We start from the raw sequence: 18,993 nt of genomic DNA, 5'->3' as shown, positions 1-18,993 counted from the left end.
TTCCCTTCTCCTGGGGGCCTATATTGCTTATCATTATGATGTTTGTCTCCATTTAACTCTTCTAATGATGGTCATTTCTACTGCATAATTCATTCTTAAATTCCTTATCCTGAACTCAGTCAGTATTTTGGCTTGACATATTTTGATCTATGGAAGCAAAAGCTGGGCTCTTTGTACTCTATCTCCTCTGTTAATCAACAAAGGACTGAAATCTCCAAGGATTTTTTTTTCAAAACCTTCACCAAAAAAAAAAAAAAAAAAAAATTATTCAGGGAAAAGAAAGCTTACTGAAACATATGCCATTGTTATTTTGAGCATGTGGGTCTTCTTTAGAAGTCTTTTGAAAGGTAAGGATTATTATCCAAGATTATTATTCAAAGAGAGAGAGAGAATTATTTAGCAGCTTCCACATTTCAATGATTTGATAGAATTTAGGGGTAAAAGATGTCTTTGCTAGGAAAGTACAATAATAAGCATCGTTAGGTATGCAAAAGGAAGTGTATGAACTAGATGGTATATAACAGGAATGGTCACTTTTTATTTGGTAGGCAAGGGGTGCTAGGAACTGGGAGAAGAGGAAAGTTGAAAAATGGGAATCTTGCTAGGAGCAGTGGACCAGCAATATGGTGGCAGGCCGGGGTCCAAAGCAAGAAAGTATTGGTTGAGAAATTTCCCCTTGGGAGATGGATGAGGAACTATAAGAACATTATTCTCTTGTATTCAATTTTGAGTTGTTTATTATTCCATGAGCTTCTGGCCCCTCTTCGTTATTCCCAAGCTTTCAAAAAAGTCTGTTGTGCACAATGGCTTTTTGTTGGTGGTGTGTTTCAGAAGGAATGAGGAGAAAGGTGGCTGCACACAGCATGGAAAGAGGAGAGGAGTCACAGGAGAAGGGAAAGTAAGCAAGGATCAAGAAGTCAAAAGAGGCAGGAAGTCTAGGCAAGAGGTAAGTAGGGTAGCCATAGACTCCAGGGGAATACCACGGAGTCTTGAGGAGTATGCTGTACATCTCCCAGTTCCCAGATTAGGGACTCCCACCATTTCCTCTGGCTATTAAAGGAAAGGAAAATCTTTTCCTTTGGGCTACAAAAGAATATTTATCAGAAGGCTGTGTGTGCTGTCCTAGAAGGCTGCTCCCCCCACCAGCAGGGCTGTCACACAGCCTCTGTAAGACCTGCGCATCTTGATTTTAGAGGACTCGTGTCTCATTTGTCACATTACATGTGGTACAGTATTCTGTTGTAAGAATGTGAGGCCATCAAAATTTTGCTTTTGATATTATATATTCTTGATGTAATTATTCACTTCCATTTTAGAATTCAGTGTTTTATTTTGGACCTAATGATTTTTTAAGATCAGATCTTGAACATTATCATGGACCTCTGCAAAGCTCCTGAACTTCAGCCCTGTGCTCACTATAGCTAATGGATAAAATGTTCATACACGACAGTAAGTTCTTTCTTGCAGAGGTAAAGCCAATTCCCAAAAAGGCATTATCAACTTCTCTTGATAAAAACAAATATTTAACTCGCACCCACAAATGCTTAATTTAGACCCTGATTGTTGAAACACAATTTCAGTGTGTTAATTAAAATAACATAGAAATAATTTTTAGGGTAGGTCTTTATCTGTAAGCCTTTTGGTTATCAGTTAGGGTCTTGTTTCTAACTAAAAACCAAAACAAGACAATACACAGAGTAATTAGTAAATTAAAACCTTCAAAGTAAACCTCAAAGCCTGATAAGAACTCTAATTTTTATAAGTGTTTTTATGTCAAGAGACAATTTAAAGTATAGGTTTTATAGATATTTTCCTTTTAAATAGAATTCTCTTAGCTAATCAGATGTTGAGCGGCGTTTCCTTTAATTTTATCTGGCCAAGCTTCCCTCCATCTGTTTTCCCATAATGCTCTCATTTTCTCCTCCAGATGTTTGGCACAGCATCTCAACTAGATGTCTATTTCTTCTTGTTCTCCTTCACCTCACATGAACCTTCCAAGTCATAATTCTTTGGAAATAGACACAAGGAGCTTTATTTCAAATTACCATCTTTTACTTAAGGAGTTCCATCTCTAAGGTCAGTACAAGTCAAAAAAAATTTCTTTCTCATTGTAGAACTTCTTGGCTGTGTATAGTTAAAAAAATAAAAAGGAAAAAGAAACCAGAAGCCCAAGATTGTTAAGCAACATCCTCATGTTCACATAAGCCAGACTCAGGAATAGGAATTAAACATCAAGAATTTTACTTTTGATTCTTTTTTAACATTTGATTTACTGAGAATTGAAGCTATTCATTCTATCAGTTACTCCACAGCTTCAACTTTGATCAATGCCTCTATTCAATAGGGGGTCAAATACCTGAAGGGAAATAAAAGAATTCTCTGGAACATATGGCAGGAAAGGATCATTTGTGTGTGCTTGCAGAGAAGACAAATGACTCGCATTCCCCCTCTCTCACTGTGTCAGTGTTCTCTGCCGCTCAGCCGATCCTAGACAATCTTGTGCTCTAGCTAATCTGCTGCATTTCAAACCAAACTAAATGGAAATAAAGGTTTAAATATCTGGAAAGTAAATCATGATTTAAAAAAAATCTAGCGGCATGAAAAAGATTTTTCTGACAAAGTGTACAGCATGTTAGGAAAATTCTTTTCTGAGACCACCTGCTGATATTCTATTTTATAACTGGAGAGAATACTGCCTTATGTCCAAAACTTAGATAGAACTAAAGCATTTGATGAGAAAGAAAAAAAATACCATAAACCTCATTAAGAACTTAGGTAGTTTTCATGGTGCAAATGAATCTGCAAAATAGAAAAGTTCTCTTTCATGCCATTTGAAACAGAGTTTCTCCTTCCCCATGTCTCATATTTACCCTTTATTCTTCTACCCTCACTGGCAATGTCTTGGTAAAGTCACTATGGGCTTATGCTGCACTTGGTATGACCTTTAGCACATGTCTCCCTGCTTCCAGGCTCCCCAGAATCCCGTCTCTCTATCTGTTAGAACTCCTCCCAAGGAGAACTCTGCATTTGTTTAGAAGAAATAGCTCACAGGTATTGGAGAAGACAAAGCACCAAGGACCCCCTCCAGGGCATGGGTGGAACTGCCCTGAAAGAGACAAATGAGAGCTGTGCCTTGCCTGTGTCATAAGGAAAGGGAGTAGAAAAACAAAAAGCAGGGAATGGGAAGTGGAAGGAATGGGTCCAGGTGATAGCAGAAGATAAGTTTCTCCTTGCTGTGTCTTGCCTCATGACCCCCACTCATCTTTAGAAAGTTACCAAATTTGTAAAATATTTGGAAGTCGTGGATTTGGGGAAAACCTAGGAGAGAGCTGGGCATCATATCTACATAGATGTGCACAACACAGGAGCATGGAGCTCTTGGGAATCGAAAGGAAATACACATAAGAACGTGTGGAAAATGTAGGAAGGCTTTGAACCATCACAGGTGTGGCATCAGGCTCCTGTCAAAGCTCTCCAGGCACAGGCAAGCTGGCTGAGTTTTAGGTTAGCCGGCGAATGAGTCACATTACCTGTGGAGTTGACTTTGAACTCATCAGTTTGACTTTCCAGCCCTGTGTGATCTTGCCTTGGTTGACTACATTCCAGGCTCCTTTCCCTCTTTCAACTTAGTCAGCCCGAGCCAATCATTTTTCCATGAACGTAAATATTACATTCCAGGACTACCAGTTACTGCCTGAGTGATCTGGGGAAAATTACTTAGCATTTCATAGTTTCAGTCTATTTATCTGGAAATGACTTGGGAATAACCTCATAGGGTTGTTTCAAGAGTTAAATGTGATCACGTGGATAAAAAAAGAATCTGTAACCTGCTTCTCACACTGTTAGACACCCAGTGAGTCTCACTTCCCACCCACTCTGTCCCCATTGTCCCTTATGAATTTTTGCGGTTAATTAGTCCTTTTACCTGACTCTTGCTCTCCCTGCCAAGTTCAAGGTTTACCTACTTCAAAATACTATTGTACTTTATCACATATGGCCTAGCATTGTAGCAATTAATGTTTCTCTCATCCCCTCTTGTGGATTGTAAACATCTCGAGAACATTCATCTTTATAACCCTTATGGTGTCTGAAGAGTTTGCAAATAGTATATGTTCCATAAATGTTTACTGAATGCACTCTCCATTATGATTTACCAAGATGCTCCACATGATTTTCAATCATAAAATTTAAATTTATTCCATTAAAGCCTCAAATACAAGGCTGAATTTCTCCACTAAATATTTCCCACTCGGTTTTCTGGGACCACATTTTAAATATCAAGCCACATTCCCTTGAATATGTCTCTCACTGCCTAGGTCATAACCAGTACAATGTTTTGACATAAATCAAGTCCATAATATGAAATTGAATAGAACTTATTTCAAGCTTCACACTAATGAAGGAAGGAAAATAAAATCATTTGGAAAAGAGCTGCCAAACATTGGACAGCCTGCTAATTTAAAAAAATGAGATGTTTCTTTTCACCATGGCTAAGTTATTGGGATGGCAGGTGTGCCTGTTTTATGTTGTTGCTTATGTTTTCAATTGAGGAGTAAACTTTGCCTGTAGCCTGTTAATCATCTGAGCCTTTTGGAAAACTTAATTGAGAGGTCATTATTTGCTTTGCTTCCTTCTTCCTCTACATCTTCACGGCGCATCAGCAATCTCAGTGACGCACCACTCTGCTGGTAATTCATACGGTATATTCAGAACCACAGATCATGGCTGTTAGACCTGCCAGATGTTCCTAGTCCCTTGTTGCAATTAAGTTCCAACATAGACCAATTTGAAAGAGATGGAGAAACCACAGTTCTAATTAAGAATATTCATGAGCTTGCACCTTGGAAAGCCAGAAATCACATAATGTGCCAGAGTGGACAAGATCCTTTCCTTTGAGAAGAGGAAAAAAAAATGCAGTTTTAAGTAAGTCACCAGATATGCACTTATGGGAAGTTCTGAAGTGAAACAGGAGGCATGTGATTGAGTGAACTATTTGAACTCTCAGCCAAACCTGTCTTAATAATAATTTAAAGGGTTATATTGGAACTCCTAACACCGGCTGTACATTATCATCTGAGAAGCTTGAAAAAGAAAATCACCCATGCCTGGGTCCACCCGCCGGGCTAGTCTAGATCAAGAAAAAGAAGCAGTATTGTTGTTGGCAACCTCATCTCCACACAGAAGTAGCCTCCAGACAGTTGCTATGGTAACCACGAGTGTGTTCTTCTTAGACATTAAAAATGAGAACACAAAGCATGTTCGGCTGGACTAGAAACAGGTGCTATGGGTAGCATGTTCGAACTAGGGTCAACCAATCAAATTAGGCAATGCAGAGGTTTTCTATGGCACCTGCCATGAGTTATTAGCAGTTCCTAATGGCATCTTCAGAACCAATACAGGGCATGATCTTCACTATGACACTCTCCTGAAGTGGTAGGGTTCATGCTTTGTGAACCATTTGGTGTTCGGTCCATTGTGATCCTGGAGTTAGAACCCTTGAAAAGATGTGACATGCATGATTGCAAGTTAAGAGACCAGAGTTCAGTTTCTGTCATGAACTAGCTGTGAGTTGTGGGCAAATCCCTGGACCTTTCTTGGTAACAATGTCCTTATCTAATAAAAGAAAGTTTTGAGACATAATTTTAGGGGCTAAAGGGGGTCTTAGAAACAATGTATTTCATCCTACAGTGGGTATCTGTTGTTTGGGGTCTTCCAAACTCCCATTTTCCCTTTATTCTATTCCTGATCCTTGGCTTTCCTTTCGAAATCAGTCTTCCCTTACTGTCAAGCTTTGTACCAACTGATCCACCTCTGGCTCCAGAGGCATTTTCTCTAGGTCTGACCGGTTGAAACACTGCATTTCCCCTCACAAAGTGATGGGATGTGCCTGAAGTCAATTAAATCCAGTGAAACTCAATTCTGGGACTTTTCCTGGAATTATGGTGAAGGACAAATTGTTTTCTGCTGGGCTTTAAGTTTTTAGGAAATGAAGCTGAATATGTGAGGAGCAACTTTGTCATCATAGAGGAAGAACACATGTGAGGATGAAGCCAACACGCTAAAAATTAGGACTAATAGAGAGGTATACTGTGCTGCTGACATGATTTAAAGCTATTCTTGAAGCTGGTTCACCTTTTTTTAGTTGCCTAAATCAATGAAATCCTCCCTTTTTAAAAATGAAGCCAGGTTGAATTGCATTTCTTTTACTTATGTCCAAAAGAGTTCTGGTTAATACAAACTCCTTACTTTAGAGGCTTTAGGAAACTAACACCGAGGGTGGTGGTGACTTGTCCAGACCTAAACGAAGTCAGAGGCAGGACTAGAACCAATTTCTGAGCTTTTCAGTTGAAAGACTTTAAAAATACATCCAAACCTTGATTTTTTTTTTTAAGCAACAGTACTGAAAGCTTTGAAATTTCCATTTAACGACGCTTTCCTCCTTTCTAGTAACATCAGTCTTCTTGCAATTCTTGATAGATTTATTTTCTTGGGCCTTTTGCTGTTTCTGAATTCACTTAGTTTGTAACCAGTGTACCTACCTACCAAGTTAATGAGAAACAAATGAAGCAACAATTCACCACTCAAATCAATACTTTGGTTCAGCATAGATCAAATAAACAATAGGTTGTCTGTGTTTCTTAGTTTTCAAGTTTATTTTTCAATAGATTTTTCGATGCATTATAGCATCAAGACCTCAATTTCCAATCAGAGGCAGAAGAGATGGGTATCTTAAAAGGAAGAACGTGAAATTAGACCTTAATATTTAGCTGAAAATTGAGCTCCACCAACTGCCTTTCTCATTCTGCAGCTAGTGAATTAAAAGGCAAATAATTAAATGTTTTACTAAATCTGTCAATCTAGTTTAAGCACTTTGTTCTCCTCAGACTATGTCCCCTCATGACCCACTGTCCATGTCTCTATGATAGCAGTTATATTGAATGCTTACATGTCTGTCTCCCCCATTAGACCTTGAGCCCCTATATGTCATTCACCTTGTTTTAATTATCTCCATGGACATTTAATCATTATGCACGCTATGGAGCAAAAGTTGGAATACATGGCTGTTTCCAATTTATTATTTAGAGCATTGTAATCAATGTACTTCCTTTGACTATTTCCAAGGCCTGGTATCAAGCTCGTTTGTCCATTAGTATTATGTGTGAGAAGAGTTCCTCATATATTGAAACTAATTTCAGGTTTTGAAAGTTTCCACATGGACCGTTTTTAATCAAACAGAACCTTATGGGATTATAGACTCTGAAGTGTCACATCTAATTGTTATATTTTCATGTTCATGTCTTCAATAACCATCTAGAAGTGGTATTGTGGACTGGCACCCAGAGGCTGTGTGAACTGTGAGAATCTGCATTCCAAAATCTTCTCAGATCTTACTTGTTATCCTTCCCATTTGTCTCACATCATCTGGGGGATAGAAAGTGTGAACCTTTTTCATTTCATATACCTTGAAGTATTGAATCCAACCAGAGAGAGACTAGAATAAGGAACATTATGGGGTTTCATGTTATTATGCCTACATGTAAATTTGTAAAGTTCTACCCCATTCAGAATGGAGAGGTTGTGGACACTTTTAATCTAGGGAAGGGGGGATATTAAATTTACCAATGCATAGGGATATTCCCTAGTTTATCTCTTAAACTAGGGAAAATGAAGAAGAAATTATAGAACTATTCATTTTGAAAAAAAAAATTCATACAAACAATTTTTATTGGAGATTTCAACTTTTTCCATTTAAAAGTGAAATATTATTTTAAAATTTGCATATTAATGAAAAAGAAGAGAGAGGTCAGCTCTACATATAAAATGCATTCCTCACAACGTCCTTAATAAAGTAAATATTATTGCTCACACTTTATAAATGAATGATTAGTTTTAAGAAGGTTAAGTAAATTGTCCACAGTCATACAGACAGTAAGCAACTGAACTGGATTGAAGTCAAGTGTGCTTGATTGGCAGTTTCTCTCCTGACAACTCTGTTACATGGCTTCTCAAAACATGGTCTCGACATCTTGGTAGTTCTTCATCTATGGTGCATCAGTTACCATGCTAGCGCCTTTACATTCTTCATCTCTGTTAATGCTCACAACACTTCTGTGACTTGGGCATTATTATCTGCATGTTAGAGACCAAGAAACCAGCTTAGGTAACTCGCCCAAGGTCACAGAATTTATATGGTAGAGTCATACTGTTAGGCACCCTTCATTCCTTCAGCTCACACATTAAACACAGTCTCTGCGCTGGGCATCACAGGACCAGAGTTGGGCCAAGGTGAGAAAGAAACGTAGTATCTTTTCTCAGCTACTTAAATATTAGAAAAATGTTTTTAATGAAGATGCTGATTCGTGCAAGAACTAAAGAACAGACATTATTAGAGCATTCGCGTCTCTGAAATTTGACTTTAGACTTTTAAAGGACCTCACACACTCCAGTGCCTTCTTGGAACACTCTGAGAATTACTGAACTGGGTTTAATCCATTTGTTTTGGAATCTACGAAGAGCCTCTTCTCTTACCCTGGGGCTTTAAAAAATCACTGGTTTCCAAGGAGAAGGAGTGGAGGGATGGGCAAAAATGGGTAAAGGGGAGTGGGAGTTGTAGGCCTCCAGTTATGGAAAGAATAAGACACGAGGATGAAAGGTACAGCCTGGGGAATATAGTCCATGATACTGTAATAGCTTTGTATGGTGACAGATGGGAGCTACACTTGTGGTGAGCATAGCATAATGTATAGACTTGTGGAATCACTATGTTGCGCATCTGAAACTAACGTAGCATTGTGTGTCAATTATACTTCAGTTAAAAAAAAATCCCTGGCTTCCTTTCCAGTCTCTTTTTGCTCCAGGCCCACTCAGTCTCTCTTATAGGGAAGAGACTTGATCTGCTGATGCCCAGACACCCACCTGCCCCCTCGCTCTCCATTCTGTTTGTCTCCTTTCTTCCACTGCCCGACACTTCCAATGAGGAGTTTATCCTGTCTGCTTCCATTTCCACACTCCCTGTTCTTTCTTAAGTACCTGCAGTCTACCATTATCCTTACCTCAAACTTTGTAAGTCTGAAGTCACCAATAACCATTAGTCACTAGTTTGATTGTCTTTTCATAGTCACCTCCACCAACTCCCAATGACAAGATCAAGTTCAGAACCCTTAGATGGGAGTTCTGGTGTCCTCTACAATCTGGCTTGGACCAAGGTTCTGTTTACCTCCCTTGTGACTCTCTGATGCAAATAGCTCTGCGTCAGCAAAACTGGTCTATCCCATGTTTCCTGAAGGCATTTTACACATTTTTGTGTTAGGCAAATAGCAATTTTCTTATTAGACAGATGCAGTATGGTTTAGAATACCAGTGACATAAAAGCCCAAAGTATAGAGTAAAGTGAAGCTTCCATTAAACTACCTAGAATTTTTCTTCTAGAAAATCTAGAAAGAAACTATTTTAATTTCAGCACACATGGGTGATCTGCACTTTAGAGTTCAGGGTGTGCATATGTTTCAATCATGACTTAGATGGTGTGCTTGTCAGTTCTTAATAAGGTATCCCCCACTTACCAAAAGTTTGCAATTTATCACTTCCCTTTTCCAAAATACCTACACTAATATGGTTAGGGCTGTTTTTGTAAAAGTGAAAATCCTTTTGGGATTTCTTTCAGTTGGTGAAAACAGGTACAAACGTAGATCTTCTGTGAAAGCAAATGGCCTAACATGAATTTTCAGAAAGTGGGGGATACTCTTCACTTTACACCATTCTGGCAGATGAAAGGTTGAAACTTCATGGGAATGCTCTACTTTTGGATAGCAGTGGGGAATCCTGTATTTGAATTTCCCTGAATGCCACTAGTTAGGTTTAGGACTTTGGGAAAGTATTCTAACACACTGAGACTCGTTTAGCTCATATACAAAATGGAGGTGATTATAGTACCTGATTGACAGTACTGTTTGGAGAATTAAAAAAAGAGAATGCAGATAAAAAGATGAGCAGAGAAGGTGTTCACTAAGTGCCAGCTCTTCTAGTTGCTGCCACTGCCACTGCTCACATGTGCGCCTCACTATCATACCAAATGTATTAGATTCCTAGGGTTGCCATAACAAATTACCACAAACTTGGTGACTTAAGACAACAGAAACATATTATCTCAGGGTTCTGGAGACCAGAAGTCTGAAGTCAAGAGGTCTCCAGGGCTGCTTTCCCTCTGGCTCTGGGGGAGAATCTGTCCCATGCCTCTTCCAGCTTCTGATGCCTGATGGAATTTCTTGGTGTTCATTGGCTTATGGCCACATCACTTTCATCTTTGCCTCTGTCTTCACATGGTCTTCTGTCTGCGTGGGTCAGATCTGTGTCTCTCTCTAAGGACACGTTTGATGGCATTTAGGGTCCACCCAAAGGATCCAGGATAATCTACTTATTACTATATCCTTATCTTAATCATATCTACAAAGACCCTTTTTCTAAATAAGGTGATATTTACAGGTTTCAAGGGGTAGAATTTGGATATGTCTTTGGGATCCATTATCAGCTTATTATACCAAATTAGAGGTTTTTTGAGAGGAGTGATCCATTTTCCTCATCTTTGATAACATCTAGAACTCTTAATAGAGCCTGATAGCTTCATGGGTGTCCGTAAGTTATTAATAAGTAAACAAACATATAGATAAGTAAATTATCAAACAGGGTCATGCTTGGATCGAAGATATGTATGTGCCTATGGTCTGATTTAAAAAAATCAAAACACAGGAGGTGTCCAACTGACACCCATTGAATGAAAAGCCTAATGTTAAATAGTTTGTAACTAGGCAGTGGTCTGATATGATTATTAATTAAATTATTAGGAAAAGTTAGATTTCCAACTAAAAAATTGTAATGTGTACTAAGCTATGACCTATGCAGTCCAGGCTCTATCCTGAGTGCTTTCACATTCAAAGAAGCAGAGCCCACGAAAGGATTCCAGGGTTCACCCACACTTCTCTCAAACATTTAAAGGTCCATGCACTGGTGTACAATTCCTTAAAATCCCCTGCTCTCTTCCAGTCTCCAGTTTACTCTGAAACTTTGTGAAGCAATCAAACCTCTCATTTTATTGATCCCAAAGAACACTACTATTCATGGTATGCTACTGGTTGCCCCGTTCCATGGTAAACATACCCCTATCTTCTTCTTACCTTACCTTCCTTGCCCAGGGAGGCTGCGGAGGCATGGACCCTCTATAAGGACATAGGTGGAGGGGGGTATCATGAAGGGTTTAGAATTGATAGCCACTGTCTGGCTGAGCCAGCTGGCTTTTCCTTCTCAGCCTCCTTATAGTGTTCACTAATCACAGAAATGTATTAGCTCTACCCTGGTGATATATACAGTATCTAGAAATCAGATGTTTGGCAAATAGCCCACTTGGGTCCAGTCAGAATAAGATGAACAATTCTTCAACTAGTATGAGATTAAAAAGACAGAGTCTGTGTGTGCAAATCCATTTCCTCTCTTAGAATCTTAGAAATCACAAAACATACACCACGGTAGGCCCTGCACGTACTATTGCCAAAGAGAAAATTCAAAATAAAGGCCCACTACTGAATGGATTGCTCAGTCAAAGGAGAGCCATGGCACATTAAATTCAATAAACCACTCAAGCTTCTGATCGAATATATTATGGGAACACTATAGGCTACAGTTTAGAAGATTAGTCCAGGAAGAAACAATATACTACTGCATTGGCTTTCTTGCTGGCAGTCTCAGCTTCGGGCACAAGACGATGCTACCTGATAGTTGCCATGGTAACCATGCAAGTGTTCGGCTGGAGCATTTTCAAATGGAAAAATAGAACATCATACATGAGTCTGCTGTTTAAAGAGAAAAAGGATGGGCAGCAGCTTGAAAAATGGGAATCTGCCAGTAGAAATTCTGCAATGTCAGGCTCACGAGTCTTCTGGTTTTTGTGAGGCTAGTTAGGGCTGCCACAACGCATCTGCCTGTGGGTGTCCCAAACCGCTGGTGTCCTGGGTAACTTTCAGGGGGAAAATGTAGGGTACGAGTTGTATCTGTAATGCTGTGAAGGTCGGAGAGGACTCAATCTGATGGAGACTTGGGATTGCCATCTTCTCCAAACTAGTTCCCTACTGTCTTGCTGAATCTATGGAGCCCTGTGGGTATTCACAATGGATTGTTTATCCACTTCCCCTAATGTGCTCTGCCCCGACTCTGCCTTTATGTCCTGCACACCAGTTCTTTGCTAGTGAAAGATCGAGAAGTTCATTCAGGGTCCATTCAAATAGTCCTTTCAGCCTATCTGAACACCGCCCTGCAAAATGAAGTTCATGTCTCACCTCTGCGTACAGCTGCCTCTCCACAAGCACTGCTCCCTCCCTTGTGCCGCTGCCCTTTGCCACCTGTGTCCCTCATTTGCAGTGTGGCTGCTTTATTTCCTATGAGCTGTCTGCTTCCTGAGCAGAACTCCCATATGGACCAGCTCTAACCTGTTGTTGGACCTACGTAATGTGAGAAAACTAAACCAACATTCAGTCAGGTGGTTTCACATAACATTCCAGATAGGTTTTAGCAGCTCTAAATCCATGTTCTTGCTCTGGCAGGAATTGGCTAGAGCTGAGAAGTGACCGCCCTCATTAGGGTATGCTCCCTCACCCTCGATGGTGGCAGTGTCACCACAATACTTACCTGCCCGGCTCCTGTAACATCTGGAAGGTCTGAAAGAACTCCTGTTGCTGGATAGCGATAGCACTCCCTGTTCCTCCCCCTACATTTCTCATGTATTTGTTTCTCCTAAAGCCTAGTTCTCTCACTTGGTACGTACACAATACAGGTGTATTGATGAAAATCAAAGGTAATATCATCTATTTGATGAATGCCTACTGCGTACCCAGGCTCTCCTCCTCAGATACAGTGAATGGAGTTTCTAGCATGCTTGGTAACATGCACAGCCTTGTGACAAGAAGATGGGATGAGGTGGGAAAGAGATTCCAGTAGTAGTGAGGGTCTCACTTGAGGTATAGCCTGAGTCTGGGAATCTTTATTTGATTGAAGAGAGGGCTTGGCAAGCCTGGGGACTTCTGTTATGACAATTGCTGCAGGGCAGCTCTAGGGAGCATTCTTGTGGCCTCCCCCCAACCTGTCATCCAACACCCATTCAATCATCAGTCATCCCATCAATGTCCATTGGGGCCATTTCACATCCAGACTCTATGGAGAGTGAGAACAGCAAAGAAAACAGTCTCCAACCCTGTCCTCATGGTGCTCATATAGTCTAGTGGACCTTTTTTCTTTTCCTACCCAAAGGGTTAAAGCAGCTGCTAAATGGACTTCACGAACAATTTCAGAGAGATAAAACTGCCAGAGACAAGTCCAAAAAGAAGGAGGAGGGGGAAGAAGAGATGTAAATGGCCAAAGCAAAGATGGAAACGATTGATCTTCCTGACGTACAGAGAAATAGCATAAAAACAATAACGACATGTCTTTATCAACACTCGATTTGGCAAGGATGATTTAAAAAGAATCATTAATGCCAGTTGTGGAGAATGTGTGGCATAATGAGCACTCTTGTTTCTTTTCAGAGGACAGTAACCTGGCAAGTCTTTTAAGAGGGCAACTTGGCAATAAATGTGAAGAATCTGTAAACATTTTTTGATTTAATAATACAATTTCTAAGACTCAGTCTCAAGAAATAATTAAGGGTGGGCACAAAACTTTAGCTCAAAAGATTTTTTGTGGAAGAGTTGTTAGTAATAATAACATCATCCAACTAAATAGGAACAAGGAAAGTCACTAACATGTGTTAAGCACTTCCTATGTGAGCTCCCTCCTCTGAGACGCCAAACAACCCTTGTGAGAGGTGTGACTGCTGGTTGAGGAAAAGGTTTGGGGAGGATAGTAGCTTGTCCATGCTGACACAGCTGTAAGGCCACACCACTGGATGGGGCTGAACCCATTCAGTCATCACACCATGTTTCCGCTGCTTCTATTAGTGAAAAAAAAGTTAAGGTCTCACATTAGGGAACTGGAGTAATAAATTATGGAGTTACCATGCCATGGAATGCTAGTCAGCCATAAAAATAACATAGATGAAGACACATCTGCTTGAAAAGATGTTTGAAATATGCTACTAAGCCAATTATCAGACAGTGTTTATGTGTGGCCCCATGTGTATAAAGAATCCATTTATAAGCACATGTAAGCATAGAAACATCCAGAGGCATAGATACCAAGGTTTAATCGGTGACTGCCTCTAGGTGATAAGGTAATTGTGTCATTTCCCCCCATCTATTCATTTTAAAATTATCTCTCTACTTAAAAAAAGATCAATCTGTACTATTTATATAAAAGTCTTTGCATTTACTTTTAAAGATATATTGGGGGCACATTGACTTGGTATGAGCCTTCCAAGTCATTACATGACACTCTGACTCTGGCCTCTCTGAATTCACATAGCTTCCCCTGGGGTTTTATAAAAGTCATCCTGGACTGAGAATAGGCAGATGCGGGTTCCAGGCCCTGAGCTCATCTACTGATGAGCCCAGGATGTGTCCTGAGGCCAATTCCCAGCTCTCCAGGCCTCAGTTGATGGTGCTCAGGCTAGCTGAGCTCGGAGGCTCCTTCCAGCCCTAACACACATGCGCTTTTATGCATTCAGTTTCTCCTTTAGAGACAGCCTGTAACCATTTCCAGTCCACAAGAGAAAGATTTGAGAGTATGAAATCATTTTGGTCTATAAAAAAGTGTGGATAAACACCTGCCTAACTCATTTTAAGAAATAATAACTCGACATTTATTTTTTTTTATTTATTTTTTTTTTTTAAATTTTATTTATTTATGATAGTCACATAGAGAGAGAGAGAGAGGCAGAGACACAGGCAGAGGGAGAAGCAGGCTCCATGCACCGGGAGCCCGATGTGGGATTCGATCCCGGGTCTCCAGGATCGCGCCCTGGGCCAAAGGCAGGCGCCAAACCGCTGCGCCACCCAGGGATCCCAATAACTCGACATTTATAAACCACTTTGCACAGAGCTCGTGAATTCCCTCCCCAGAGGCTCTGAGTTTGATTCTAGTTACTCTAATTATTTACATGCCTGCGCTGGAGTAGAGTCGAGAATTTGCAACTGGTGAGAAGGAGAAATGCTTCCTCTTGAGAATCCTGGGATTCAGTGTTGCTCTCTGTTCTGTTGCTGGTACAAAATGCTTCTCTGATGTAGCAAATTACCCCACAAAATAAAGTCTGACTTCATTTCACACCCAACTTTCTTCCCAGCTATATCCCTGGGAGGTTGTTGCTCCTGGAGGCAGCTGAGCTGGGCTGGAATTGCATATTAGAGTTGCAACTTGACCCTATAAGGGCAGCTCAGAGCAGCAGGGCCCCTTATGAGGAGGGTCCTTTTTCTCTGGAAATGAAGAACTTGATCAGTGTTTCCCGCAAAATAATTCTAAGGCTGCTGAGCTTAGATGAGTGTTTAAGGGTTCTGACTCTGAAGTCAGATAAACCAAAGTTCATGTCCTTACTCTGCCTCCTGTTACCATGGAGTTTAGGGAAAATTATGTAACCTGGTCCCAGAAATCTTGTCTGGGAAATGTGGAACCTAATAGTCACTTCATCAGGACATTTGTGAGGATTAAATAAAATCAGTCTATAGGGAATCTGGTGTGTGCCCCGGCCATAGCAGGCACTCAACAAATAGAAGCCATTAACCTTACTATGTATAAGAGACCGTGTTTAATCCCTCTTATGAGGCACTTCCCAGATGTAGTCTCCTAGCATGTGAAGCGCATAACAGAAGACAAAGGGAACGGGTCAGAAGACAGATATTATTACAGTGAATGTCATACACCTTGCCTGCAATTTCCAGTTGGAGAACATTGGGCATGTATATTATGATGTCTGCGGATGCTTTTAGAAGACACTGTGAAAAAGGTAAAAAGATCATGTTATGCTGCATGTTTCATGGATCCCTCTTTTTAATGTTTCAATGTTTTTTGGGTTGTTTAAGGATTATTCTTTTTTTTTTCAGCGGAACCCCTATTAGGAAAAATCTTATCAGTTGAGTTGGCCCTTAATTTAACCTGTCCTGTTTCTTACTTAGTTGTTTAAATATCTCTCTCCACTACTAGACTAATTAATTCATTGAGTAATTCATTCTGCTCCAGACCATGTGCTAAATACTCAGTACAGGTGCATTTCCTGCTCTCAAGGAGTGGACAGTCAAATATGGGGAGAAAATGAGTGTTGATTTCATTTGAAAATTTTTCCTCTCCTCCTGCCCTTTAAGGAGGACCAACTGCTGAATTCTTCTTTGTGAAAGAGACTCTAAGTGTAATGAAACATTAGAGGTGCAGTGGCGGAAGACGTCCCTGGTAGTGAGGACCTCCAGTGGGAGGAGTCAATCCAGGAAGGAAGGTGCTGAAAAGACTTCATAGGAAGGAAAACTGTTACAAAGGATCAGAGACATGTCATACTTATATTTGTGTTTCTATTCCAAATTCTCTGCTTCCCATCCTGCAGCTATCATAATGTCTTAGATGTGTTGTCCACTGGACCTAATTGAGTCCTTCCAGTTCCACAGAGGAGGGTCTGTTCTCTCAATGGGTGCTGACTTCTCTCTCTGGGAGGGCCCATGAAATGAGATCCAGAGCTATGGCCCAAAGAGGAAAAAAAGTCCATTAGGACAACTGTGTAAGAACTCAGGAATGGGAGGGGGTTTAGAGTTAAATAGCCGAGAGCCTGGAGTCTGGATTTGCCATGTAACAGTGATGTGAACCTGAATGAGTGACATAATCTCTTTAAGTCATGCACATTTGAAATGAAAGTAGTGATACCAGTGCCACCATGAGATGAAGTTTATGAAATCAGTTCACAAAGTTTGTGGAAGTTAGAGGACTCTCATTTGAATTGTAGTTTCTTTCCGTTGACTAGAAGACAGTCCACAATATTTTGACAAACACTTCTCGCTGTCCCTCCACCTGGCTGATTTGCAGAGGAAGATCTGGTTCAGATGGTATCATTTAGAAAATCAGATATTTAAGGCTTGATTAAATGACCCCTTACTCGAACAGAGTGCAATATCAGTACCCTTTAATGATTGTTGCTTTTATCAGCTGGGATTTTATTTGATCTGAATGTTAGATCCCTAGGACAGTTTTTAAAGTTGCTTTCAGCAAAATATACCACTTGATTACCTAAGAATGGTGCACCTTTTATCCAAGTCTGATGAGAGGTCAGTTTCAGTGTAGAACGGAGAGTAATCTGAAGTCACAGAAACTTTAAATTTATATCAACAGTGAATTCTCTGTAGCCCTGCTGGGTCTGTCAATAGAGATCCGCATAGGGGAGAAGAAAAGTGGAATGGTGACACAGCATTCTCCAGGGATGACTTAGGAGCTGCAAGCAGAGGGCATTTTGAAGGTGAGAAGGGCAGGGCGGGAAAGAGGTACGTTACAGAAGTGGCTAATCCAGCCTTTACTCCCGAGTCTATTAACTTACTTGGCTTCTTTGCAAGGAGTTAATTTGATAGGTCTAATGCTATATACACCTCCAAATCATTATTTGTTCTGTGTTTAAAATGGGAAATTGAAGTTTGACAAAGTCATTTAGACCAGCCCAGATCTCATGCAAAGCAATTGGTTCAGAGCTATTAGCACAGCAGATTTCTCGGTCCAGTGAGAGTTTGATGTAGTAGGGGAATCTCTTTGTGATTCTTTCCATTTCAAGCTCCAGACAAACTGCCCTTTCTGGGTCTTTAACTTGTTTCTCTGATTACTTTTTAAGTGTCTCTCAGGAAAGTTTTTCTTCAATTTGGTGCTCACTGATCCAAGCCTTTGCTTCCATCCTCCTCTCCTTGCTCCTTTTTCTTTCTTTCTTTCTTTTTTTTTAAGTACACCATCTTTGAGAAACTGCATCAGATGGAAATCTCCTAAATTTACTGTTTTCCACTCCTCACTTTTTTTCTTGGCTGTCTACTCAAATTTCTCCCTTATACTTTTGCAGTAATATTTCATATATTCACTCTTTTCCTCTAAATGGTTGCCAAAATATGCAGCTGCTTCCTCCTGAATATTGTGAAGATCCACCCTCTTATCTATCAAAAGAGGAAAAAAGACTATTTCCAAACCCCAAATTCCAGTTAACCATATAAGAAATGAAGACTCTCTGGACATCTACTATTTGGTCAACTGGTTTTCTTCTGCTTGATTTTATAGTCCCATCATCCCTTGGTTGGTTGGGTCAGCCTAAGCCCAGGCAGACACAAACATCATTTCCATTGCTCCCATTCCACTATTCACTCGGGTGCCAGGTCCCAGCAGCTGCAGGGGCACAGCTAAAAGTAGCACACTGGACACTTTTAGCCATTTCCCTCCTTGCCAGAGTCGTTGGGGCAGTGAGGAAACATTCTCTCCCTTGATTCTTATTCTTCCTAGCCAATAAAATAGACATCTCCAGCCTGTTTGAGGTAAGAGGAAGAAGTATTTTTGTTTTTTCTTTTTCTGGCCCCCTCCCATAAAAGGAGGGGTGGTGTTTATCTGTTTGCTATGATGATGAGGGTGGAGCATCTAGCTGTCTGCTGTTGGGTAGAATTAATGTGTAAAAGGTTGCAGGTGTCTATGGCCTCCTTCCTTTGTCTCTGTTAATAGAACCCTCTGCATTCAAAAGGGATGAAGCAAGCCAGGATCCTCCAGCACTTCATGGGGTGAAGGGTCTATTCTGCAAGTTTGAAGTTTTTGCGTATATGAAGGGCGAGGGAAGAGTATCCAGAAGCCTACATTGGCTTCAAGTGCAAGCTTTTTCTTCAATATAGTTTTACTAGTACTAATCAGATTATTTATTTATACTAATAAAATTGTTTAAAACCCCTTTATCTATGATTCGATTTGGGCTCAAAGAAGACAGGAAGAATGATTATTATCTCAAACTCCTATAAGACCAGGTGTTTATTTCTTTTAATTTTCTGATTATTAAAATTATATGTATCTAAAACAATCATCTGTATTTCCACA

The 18,993-nt window shown here is 40.2% G+C and overlaps 1 long non-coding RNA gene across 4 annotated transcripts in view; it reads right to left on the bottom strand.

Annotated features, from left to right (window-relative positions):
* LOC140625434 (uncharacterized) overlaps nt 1-18,993 on the bottom strand; it is a 51,093-nt gene that overhangs the window by 22,475 nt on the left and 9,625 nt on the right. The window lies entirely within an intron of this gene.

This window comes from Canis lupus, chromosome 36 (assembly GCF_048164855.1).
Source record: "Canis lupus baileyi chromosome 36, mCanLup2.hap1, whole genome shotgun sequence".
Classification (NCBI taxonomy): Eukaryota; Metazoa; Chordata; class Mammalia; order Carnivora; family Canidae; genus Canis; species Canis lupus.
This window is presented reverse-complemented; position numbering and strand designations above follow the sequence as displayed.